The sequence below is a fragment of the Lepidochelys olivacea genome (genome assembly GCF_965140295.1).
Source record: "Lepidochelys olivacea isolate rLepOli2 genome assembly, chromosome: 25".
Lineage (NCBI taxonomy): Eukaryota > Metazoa > Chordata > Testudines > Cheloniidae > Lepidochelys > Lepidochelys olivacea.
In genome coordinates this window covers 15,429,297-15,437,037 of record NC_140435.1, presented here as the reverse complement: position 1 = coordinate 15,437,037, position 7,741 = coordinate 15,429,297, and the positions used below count along the sequence as shown (strand labels likewise).

Below are 7,741 nucleotides of genomic sequence, written 5' to 3'. Positions count from 1 at the left end.
GTCAGGCTGTGACTAACAAGCGAGGAAGCCAAGAGCCACTGCTGCCAATAATATGCAAACGCTGAAATAACATCGTGGCTACAATAAAGCTCCAGGAAGGGGCGGGGTGTGGGGGGGAAATAGAAGATGAAGAAGAAAGAGGGGAGAACACAAAAAAGGAATTTTTTTTTCTGCCTGCCAAAGTCGGGTCTTGTGCTGTTGACCTGCCCCCCACCCCCACCCCCCTTGCTTACTCCCGGCAGCTGCAGCCACCAGTGTAGGACCTTCTGGCAAGTCCTCAGCCGTGTCTCTCCAGCAGGAGCTGACTGCCTCTGCCTCCAAACCTCCCCAGGTCAGCAAGGTAGGGTGAAAATTACTAGCGGGGAGAGCACTGGTGATTAGGGCACTGGCCTTGGCAGGGCTTAATTTGTAACGAAAGAGGTGCCAGGGCTCAAGGAATTTTTTTACATTCCTAACTGATGCAGCAAAGCCCAGAGGTGCCAGGGCCAGGAACCGCCAAGCCCAGAGGTGCCGGGGCTATGAACCGCCTAAGTTCCAAGGCTAGAAACTGCCAAGCCTAGAGGTGCCGGGGCTCAGCCCTGGCACAAATTAAGCACTGGGCCTCGGGCTTGGCAAGCTGGGTTAAATTCTCACCTCTAGCATGGTCTGCTGGCCTGAGCTTTGGGAGGCGCTTTCAAAAAATGCCGACGTCTCCTTTGAAAATTGCACTTCAGCTCCTAAGTCACGGAGGCGCTTTTGAAAAGGGCACCAGTGGCCTCTCTGCGTCCAGGGGGGACGAGCAGACTGCCTTTTCTCAGGTTTGGTGGTTTAGGTTGTAGACCCTTTGGGGCCGGGCCTGGCTCGCGCACCACGCTCAGTGTGGCGGAGTTCAGGCGCGACGGCCCCCAGGCAGAAGACATGATTGCTTCAGTCCTTAGATTCGGAGGCAGGTCTGATTTCGCCAGGTCAGCGTCTTGCCAGCCTTTGAGCAATCGGCATCCTGTTTGCATTGTTGCCTTTCCATGGGTATGTGGAGCCTGAATCTCCTCTCACTCAGCCTGGTGTAAATCAGGAGTAACTCCACTGAGATTAATGGGCCTGATTCTCCTCTGACTCACCCCAGTGAAGTGTAACAATAATGCCAGGTAAGTCAGTGGAGTTATTGAGTAAGTGACTGAAATAAGTAAGTGGAGGTCCAATGCCTGCTAGATTGCAATCATGGACCACATACTGCTCTCAGTCACACCACTAAATCCAGAGTCACTCCCCAGTGAACTGAGTAGAGTCACTCCAGAATGAGAGCAGACTGTGGTCTTTAAAAAAACAAAACACTTCCCAGTCACACCCCAGTCACTGAAGCACATAGAATCATCGAATCGTAGGATTGGAAGGGACCTTGAGAGGTCATCTCGTCCAGTCCCCTGCACTCGTGGCAGGACTAATTAGTATCTAGACCATCCCCAACAGGTGCTTGTGAAGAAAAACTAACTCCCTTTGATCATCCCAGGAGGAAGGAGCGAAGATGCACCTCAACCTCCATGAAAAGAGAGAGAAAGAGAGAGAGACCTTCCTCCTTTCCCATCTCTGGGCGGAGGGCCACTCACACTGGGTTGCTCCTGCGGATTGCAAGAGGGGGCTGTCCTGTTCAGCTGCAAATTCAGCCAAACCCCAGGGTCCCTGAATGATGAAAATGGTTAGTCAGTCATGAAAGGGGAAAATGGCTTCACTCAATTTCTCTGTTGTGCATCTTATTGCAGCTGACACAGGGCAGAATGGCTGCTTATTATTATAGATTAATACGTACGACTGAGGCCGAGGCGGTATGGGGCTGAGGGTGGATTCAGAATTCTTTTATGCCAGGAAGAAAAAAGCTCCCAGGGCCGTGCAGCCTTTATCCATCCCACCAGCTGTGCCCGATCTTATCTTTGGGTGAGTGAATCGGATGCATCATCACATCAGAAAGTGACTAATAAATCCAGGCCGGGATCCATCCACTGAGCTGAGCCTCACCAGAAGTTGACTTGAGTCAGAATCCTACTTAAAAAACAAACATCCATCCATCAGCTTAAGACAGGAACAAAACGGAGAGTCAGATCCTGAATCAGCCTGGCTCCATGGAAGTCAGTTTACCCCAGCTGAGGCTCTGTTTTAGGCTCTGTCCTTGCTCCAAGCAGGAACCTGCTCATAGGGAAAAGGCTGAGACCCGAGGGAACTCATCAGAACTGATTCTGGGGCCTTGCCCTGGCTTTACACCAGTGTGACCACACTGATTCCCAGTGGCATGAGTGTGATCAGAATCAGTCTCCCAGGAGATAACTTGGGGGGCCCCAGCACTGATGCTAGTGTAAGAACCCTAGGTACCAAGTGCTAAGTGGTTCCCCCTCTGTAGGCATTCTCCAAGCTCTCTAGCACGTGCAGCGCCAAGCGCAACGGGGCCTCCCGGAGCTCCCAGAATCCGAACAGCGGCACTGCTGTCACCGCTGTGCTTGGCTGATGGGCTGGTCTCCTGGCTCAGGTCTGAGCCTCCTCTCTGGCACCCTGGTAACTTCTGCTGCCTTCCGGGGCGTTACTCCAGATTTACCCCAGGGTGCCGGCCGGGTCAGGCCAGGTATCTCAGTGAGACATTGGCTAAGTGAGCACATAGGATCAGGTCCCATTCCCCTGCCTGCCATGGGGATCTAGCCCTTGCCTGGTTCCACGGACGCAGTCCATCCCCACCCAGCCCCAACACGGGGGGAAAACGAACCCCCCCCATCTCCGTTACTAAAAATAAAGGGGGCCGAATGAGAGCCACAAAAACCAAATCTGTGGCTGCCACTGGGTATCATCTGCACAGCAGAGCTTTTGCTACCTGCCAAGAGCCCTTCGTGTGGCTCAGAACAGCTGCTGGTGGCTTAAGCCTGCCTTTGGCATTCTCCGAATGGCCCAGCCACCCCCTCTTAGATCTTCGTTTCCCCTGATTGACTGACTCTGAATAGAGTTCATATTTCACTCCTAATCTTCTCTCCTTAGTTTTAATCCCACTCACTCCTCCTGGGCTGGTTTTGTTTCCCTCTTCCTCCTCTTCTTCCTTTTCTCTCCTTCTTCCACCTCTCTCCCCCCCCTTCCCCCCGCAAGTCAAATTACGCTTAATAATATTCTGAAGGCCATGACACCCATGTTGTTTCTTTGTCATCCTTCGCGGTGCGGCGTGAAAAGATAATACAAACGGGGGCACTTATCTACAATTGAGAGCCGAGACAACTTGCTAATCCCTTAATAATGCCACATCTCCAGCCTCATTGGCTGGCAGCTCTCGGGGCTCCCTCAGCTGCCTGTGAAATTGCTACTTGGCTTGCCAAAGTCTGTCTCGCTCTCTGTCTGTGTGTGTGTGTGCGGGTGCATTATTCCAGCTGCTGCTCTTTTGTCAGCAATTCCTAAGCAATGACTGGCGATGTGAGCCATTGTCTGGGCCTCCCGGGCCCGGCTCCCTGAGCACTGGGAGCAAGGACGGAGACAGCCGAGGGGACGCACCCACTGCGAGGGGGCCGAAGGAGATGGGTGCTGCGTTCTCTTGGGGCTACGCATCCGCCGTTTCTGCAGGTGACCGTCCAATCTAAAAGCAACGCACGCCGTGGCTTTGCCGCCCAGGAAGGACCTGCCTCTGATCTTAGCTACGCAGAGGTAAATCAGGAGCAACGCGAGTGACGTCACGGCGTTCCAGCAGTGCAAAAACCACCCGTACCGAGAGCAGGATCACACCCGGAGCCTGGTTTAAATCTGTGGTGAGAGGAGAAATAGGCCTGAAACCCTTACTCCGAACCTGGTTCAGATCCCCCTTTCACACTGATGTAAATGCCAACTGGCTTGCTCCGGATCTTCCAGGCACGGATTTTCACCCTGGTGTAATTCCATTGGTCGCTCCTGATTTACACTGGTGAGAACAGGACAGGTCCTTTCACAAGGGTCAAATCCTGAGAAGAGCCAACAGCTCCCCGTTGACGTCACGGGGAGCTGGGGGCCCTCAGCAGCTCTTGGGACATGCCTGCGATGAAAGTCACCGGGAGTTTTGCTGGTGTGAAAACTGAATGAGGACTTCGTGGGACAGCTCTGAGCAGGTGCATGGGCCCATGTCACCAGCACGGCCGGTCGCATCTGATGATTTATCCAAGAAACAGACATAAGCAAGGCACCTGTCCTCTGCAGCACTCGTCCAGGCTCCGTTGAGGCACAAGAGGGGAGTTCATGCCCTGTGGCCAGTTGAGCACTGGGGTTCTCCGTTGAGCCTACCGGCAAAGGGAGCAATCAATGCCAGCCGTGGAGGGGAGGTGGCTCCCTGCTTGCTGGGAACTGGCTGATCTATAGCAACAGTCCCTCATGTCCCTCAGTCAATTCTTAGGACTCAGGGCCAGATCATCGGCTGGTGTAAATCATAGTCGTTCTCAGAGCTCTCCCAGCCGAGGAGCCGGCGCCTCATGTCCAGCCCAGCCCTTCCCCATCGCGCGGCCCCCCGCTGAGGCTCTAGCAGGCCCGGTGGTGGTCATCCAGCGAGGGGAGTCGCAGTGTAAAATCCGCATGATCTAACGCAAATCAAAACCAAACACCAGGCACACAACTGCGTAACAAATCGAACCCGCCCCCCTGGCTCCAGACCTCCCCCGGCCCTAACAGGCAATGGGAGATGACGAACGTCGGGCTAGTGGCTCGAGCACTGAGCTGGGGCTTAGGAGCGCTGCGGTCAGCGCTCGGCTCTGCTACAAACACCCAAGCTCGTCACAGGCTGATCTCACAGGACCTTCTTCCCCCCTGGGTGACATGGGGCCAGCAATCCTATTGTGAGCCTCTAAGGGACAGTGCCTGGCTATGCATCTGAGCATCGCCCAGCCCAGTGGGACCCTGATGCTGACTGCGGCCTCCGGGTGCTATGGCCATTATAGTAAATATTAGTGTTATTATTTATCGAGTGTGTTACCATGGCGGCTGGGAGCCCCGGTCATGGCCCAGGGCCCACCCCCCCGCTACAAACCCAGACCGAAGACTATTGCGTACATCAGTGGAGTAAGAACTTGGCCCTTAGCCTAGTTATTAACAAGCCAGCCTTCCCCTCCTGGAGAAACAAAGTGCTCCCTGGCAGTGGTGTAAATCAGGAAGCGCTGCGATGCCATCATCCCCACCGTGGGGAAGCTCAGAATCTGGCCCCTGCCCCCAGCCTTGAGGACTGTGACGGACAGAAGTTGCCACTTAATTTCCAGCTTTCTCCTCCCGCCCCTCCTTCCCCACCCTCACTTTGATTTACTGCTCCCCGGAGTCACCCAGAAGCTGTAAACACACTTTTATTTGTCAGTTGTATCCCTGCAGCTTGCAAGCCTGTCCAGAAGGTAATATATGAGTCTAGTCCTCTTTGCTTGATGCTGTCAGGATTAGGAGCCCTACATATTTTATAGAAACCTCTACATGATCTTCCTTTATAAATCATTTAAATAGGAGTGTCTTTTCTTGGTGCGCGACATAAAATATTTACTGGAGTGGATGAAGGCTGCTCATCCGTGTTTACCCTCCCGCTTAGCAAACCGGCTACATTTACAAATAGCTCCGCTTGGCACAGCCCTTAGGTGTCCAGGCAGAAGACGTGGTTAAGTGGCAGGGCTCATCCATTAAAATCCCGGAGCTCCCTGCCTAGCCGGGGCTGTGAAGGAGAGGATATAACCCCCAGAAAAGGGCGGGGGGGGGCCTTAAATGAAATAAACACAAGCTGAGGTGTAGCTTCCACTGCGAAGTGTCTGGAGGCTGCACGGGAGGGTGGCGGAAGCTGGTTTGCGTGTTGCGAAAGGAAAAATATTTTTGCTGTATTTTATTTTTCTTTGGGGGCTTTTATTCGGGATGCACTTACGCACATACTGACCTTTGAGCCCCGTTGACGTAACCCATCTGTTTGCTTATTTATTGTCTCTCTTTTGGTTGTATCTTTTGCTCTTTGTAGAACCAAGACAACGTGGGACAGTGTGTTTACGAAATACAGAGACACTTCAGCTGGCGCTGCTCCCATAGAACACAGTGAGCACCACTGGAAGCCTCACAAACTATTTAAAGTGATACTACCGTATTCCTGTAGCTACACTGTTCTTTAACTGTAAGGACGCTCTCACCTGCTCCGTTTTCACATTCTTCCCCCCCACCCACCCCCAATCTCCCTCCCGCTTTCCCCCACCCCAATTCAGCAAGCATTTAAGCACATACTTAACTTTGATCCCATTGACTTAAACGTGTGTTTGGAATGTAGAATTTGAGCGCGTGCTAGCTTTGACTCAGCCGGACATTCGAAGGACACTGTTGAGTGCAGGGATTAACTGGATTTTATTGTACCAGAGCAAACCCCTAGTGTAGAATTTGCACCAGCCGCGGCACTGGCTCGCTATCTTTCAAAATAAGCGAAAACAAAAGCAAAAAAAATCCCCAAACGGCTTTTGGCTCTGTCCCTAACCGTAGCCAAAAAACCTGGACGAATTTTTAAAATCCCACTCTCCTGTTCCCTGGTTTGTTTACCACTGTTTGTTTGCTTTTTGTAGGTCACTCATCTGGAATGATTGAAAGAGACAAGTCACATTCACTTGTCGTCAGTTTCACTTGCTGGTTCTTTTTCACTGGCACCAGGCTAGCTGTAAACCCTGCAAGGCGATTTTCGATCTGTTTCTCAGGTTCTTATGAGAAATCTCTCTCTGGGATATTGGCTGGAAATGCAGATAAATTTCAATCCAGGCAAAAATTATGGAATTAAACAATAAAGTCATGGAAACACTTTTTTTTTTTTTTGCTCTTTGTTTTTGTTTTTTTATTTTCACAAAACCTAATTTTGGGGCCAAACTTGACCCATTTCACTATCTTGTGCCCCAAATAGCATGAGAACTAAGCAGACAATAATATCACTTCATGCCAACTTTTTACCCAGAGATTTCCAACAGCCTTGCGAGGGTGAATAATTATTATTCCCTCGTCACAGATGGGAAAACCGAGGCACAGAGCAGGGCCGTGATATGCCCAAGGTCACAGAGTTAGATAGCAACACAGCTGGGCATGGAACCCAGAAGCCCTGACCCCAGTCCCGTTACTCATTCATGGGACAAGAGAATAATTTATTGAATGGTTACAGAGGCTGGTTCTGATTCACTTCCCATTGATGCCAGGAGTAAAGCGATGGAAGTCTGCCCTTTCAGCACTGTGTGACCGGAGGTCAGCTGATGAGATATTGCCATTGATTTTAACATCCCAATGCTGCAGCCACAGCTGGATATTCTCAGTGGTTGATTCTTGACCTGGGAATCCTTGTTTCCCTTTGGGGCTGGCAGAACCATGAGCTCATTGGCCTTTGGGCCCTGGTAGAAAAACCATGTGTTTGCTCAGGACATGAGTCATGGCTCTGTATCTGGGTTCTGAGACCAGTGCGTGTGTAAATAAATACATGAGACAGTGAAAGGGGGCTCAAGCTGGCCGGTGCGAGTGCTGGAGAACAGACTGCATTGGGGCAGCCTAACATTGGCCAGGAAAGCAGAGTCTAAACTTACACAGAGGGCCTTGTCCATCTCAGGTACATGTGATCCTAGGTTACTCTGTGTGATGAGGAGACAGGATCTAGCTCCCTGCATTGGGATGCAGTAAGTTTTGCTGACTCCCCTTGGCCTCCAGACCAGGTGGGTTCTTTGGAAAGGATCCTGTTGACTTCACCAGGGGCTGGCCGTTAAGATTCCATCCAAGTCTCAATGGTTTGGATCTGGGCACTTGACTCAGG

The 7,741-nt window shown here is 51.7% G+C and overlaps 1 long non-coding RNA gene across 2 annotated transcripts; it reads left to right on the top strand.

Moving 5' to 3' along the window:
• Nucleotides 1-276: 276 nt before the first annotated feature.
• LOC311512843 lies at nucleotides 277-6,709 on the top strand. Of its 2 annotated transcripts, none has more exons than XR_014709577.1 (3): nucleotides 277-340; nucleotides 5,939-6,088; nucleotides 6,525-6,709. It is a non-coding gene; the product is annotated as an uncharacterized lncRNA (long non-coding RNA). The 2 variants fall into 2 exon arrangements; XR_014709578.1 differs by lacking the exon at nucleotides 277-340 and adding an exon at nucleotides 3,382-4,076.
• Nucleotides 6,710-7,741: the final 1,032 nt, after the last annotated feature.